We start from the raw sequence: 3,302 nt of genomic DNA, 5'->3' as shown, positions 1-3,302 counted from the left end.
GCTTTTAGTTCATGATTTGATGGATCAGCTGATTACTCAGCTGGGGACTTATCATTATGTATTGGACCTTGCAAATGCTTTTCTCACCATTCCAATCTCAATTGATAGCCAAGATCAATTTGCCTTCATGTGGGAAGGAAGACAGTGGACCTTTCAAGTATTGCCCCAAGGGTATCTGCATAGCCTGACCATCTGGTTTGGTGGCTGGAGACCCGGCCAAGTGGACTAGGCCCAGCATGGTTACAATGTTTCATTACATTGATGACATGTTACTAACTTCTGATTCTCTTGCAGATTTAACCCAGTCAGCTCCAATGCTGCTAAGTCATTTGGAGCAATGTGGGTGGGCCGTGAAGACAGCCAAAATGCGAGGACCTGGGCTGTCAGTCAAATTCCTGGGAGTGGTCTGGTCAGGTAAGATGAGGGTCATCCTAGAAGCTATTATAGATAAGATACAGGCATACCCTCAACCCACAATGGTAGCTCAGCTACAGAATATTTGGGACTTTTGGGGTATTGGAGTACTTTTGTACCCCATATGGCCTGAATGACATGCCCACTATATGCACTGACCAAGAAAGGAGCCCTCTGGGATTGGACTGAGGAAGTAGAGCAAGCTTATCAGGCTACAAAAAGGGCAATATAGCAAGTACAAGCTTTACAAGTGGCTGACCCCACTAAGCCGTTTGAGTTAGACGTACATATAACCCAGAAGGGGTTAGGATGGGGTTTGTGGCAGAGACAAGACCAATTCTGTACACCTGTAGGATTCTGTTCTCAGCTCTGGAAGGTGCTGAAGTGCATTACACCCTAAGAGAAAAGCTGTTAGCAGCTGTGTATTCTGCCTTGATAGCCACTGAAGCTATCACAGGAACTGTCAAAGTTCTAGTAAGGATGACATACCCCATAACAGGTTGGCTACACACATGGGCAACCAACCCTAAAATGGGTGTTGCTCAGACTCTCACTCTGTCTAAATGGTGAGCATATATAGAACAAAGGAGCACTGTGTCAATGAGTCCTGTGTCCAAAGAATTGCAAACTGTACTAGGCCCAGTAGTGGTTGTGGAGGAAACTTTGACAAAATGTTACCCCTGGCGGTGGAGGCTACACCTTTCCACGAGGGACAGGGACTTATCACAGAGCAAGCTTGGTATACAGATGACTCTAGCATGGGATCTTCAGCATCATGGACAGCTCTTGCTGTCCAGCCCTCACCCGATACCATGTGGTATGAAAATGGCACAGGGCAAAGCAGTCAATGGGCTGAACTGAAAGCAGTATGGATGGTGATAAAAAACGAGCCTAGGCCATTAACCATCTGTACTGACAGCTGGGCTGTGTTCAAAGGTTTAACCCTTTGGATCTCTACTTGGAAATATCAATGGTGGATGGTAGGCCACTGATACCTGTGGGGACAAGCCATGTGGCAACAGTTATGGGAATTGGGAGATGAGAAAGAAGTAACTTTTTTCCATGTCACAGGACACTTCCCCTTAGCCAGTTCAGGAAATGATGAAGCCGATGCCTTGGCTAAGGTAAGATGGTGGGAGAGAGCCCCAGCTACTGATATGGCCCAGTGGTTGGATCAAAGAATACAGCATGCTGGCTGCAAGACCATGTAGATGGTGGCTCAAAGATGGGCCCTGCCCATAATGGGAAGATGTAATGAATGCCTATCATGCTTGTCCAGTATGTGCTCAAGAGAGTCCACACCCCTGGTAGATGCCCATACTGATGGGCAAATAACTCAAGGAAGGGTGCTCCTGACTTGATGGCAGGTGAACTTTGTTGGACCACTGCCAACGTTGGAGAATTTCAGATACATATTCACAGCTGTTGATACAGCTACTGGTCTTCTATTTGTATGGCCTTGTAAGGCCCCAGACCAGGTGAACACTGTGAAGGCACTGAATAGCCTTAGTGCTATGTATGGCTGGCCTGTAGTCATTGGAAGTGATAATGGAACTCCTTTTACTAGACATGGGGTTCAGAGGTGGGCCACCCAGTTGTCTACTCAGTGGAAGTTACATGTACCATATCATCCCCAGGCAGCAGGAATGATTGAATGGTACAATGGTCTTTTAAAAAAGGGACTAAGGCTATCTGCCCAACCCCCATCCCTGAAGGGGTGGACATGGTGGTTATGGCTGACAGTCAGGATTTTAAATGAGACATCCTGCAAGAGCTGGCCCTCTCCAGTGGAAGCTCTGTTACATAGGGCTGCAGCACCTATACAACTGCAAGTCTCTACTAAAGATGAGCTTTTGAAGCCAGGATATGGTAAGAATTGAAGTATTCTCTTACTGGCTCCAACCTGTTGGCAACAGGGACAGACAGTACAATGGGAATGGCCTTGGAGAATAACCCCCCCCCATATATGCTGAGTTGGCTTAATAGGGCCTTGGGGAAAAGGATTAGAGGAAGGCCTGCAAGTTTCACCTTGGGTGACAAGTATCTGGCCTCCTTAAGTAAAGGTAACGTGGCTTGGAACAGATAAGTGCTCTATTCTAAACGGCACATTTGAATTATCATTATGGCCAATTTTGAGTTCCCCTACACTGTTACATGTAGAACCTATAGATCCCACAGTGTTAGCAGATAAAGTATGGTATCATAAGCCAGGTAAGATACCTATTCCTGCAACCATCGAACAGACAATAGGTTATAGAAACATAAAGGTCATTTATCCTCATTAAGGGAACATCGTGGAATATTTTGAATGTGTAGATTGCATGGCAAGGAATCCTGAAGGGGTGGATTATAGGGAAAATAGAATAATTTAGTCAGGCTCCCTCGGCCCAGGTCTGGTTGGGGATTGAGCAGCACATTTCTTTGTAAATAAGTTGTGTGGGTGCAGTTAGTGCACATGTGCACCAATGTATCTTTTTAGTTCTATTGCTATTGTGTGTTCTGCAGTTTGTGAAGCAGTGCTGGCCAGCAGAGCTCACATCTAAAAATAGAGCATATTTACTCTGCTGGCAGCTGCTCAGTTTTTCTTTCAACTTTGCCAGTAGCAGTTGATTTTTGGAATTTCTCTTTGTACTGCCTAGCTCCTAGACATGTGTGTGCTGAATAAAGACTATTCCTTCTTCAACCAAGGCTCCAAGGAACTTTTTGCTGGTTACCTAGCTCATAGACCTGCATGTGAAGGGTTTATGAATGGGCTGAAGGGGTCTATGAGCTCCAGACCCAGCTCTAGCTCTGAACCTTCCTATGCATCTGCAAAGTAGTGAGGGAAACAATGCATAAATATACATCTAATTTCTTTTGATTTATAATAAGCAATTAAAATGTACACA

This window comes from Galeopterus variegatus, unplaced genomic scaffold (genome assembly GCF_000696425.1).
Source record: "Galeopterus variegatus unplaced genomic scaffold, G_variegatus-3.0.2 Scaffold2222, whole genome shotgun sequence".
NCBI classification, from domain to species: Eukaryota; Metazoa; Chordata; class Mammalia; order Dermoptera; family Cynocephalidae; genus Galeopterus; species Galeopterus variegatus.
This window is presented reverse-complemented; position numbering follows the sequence as displayed.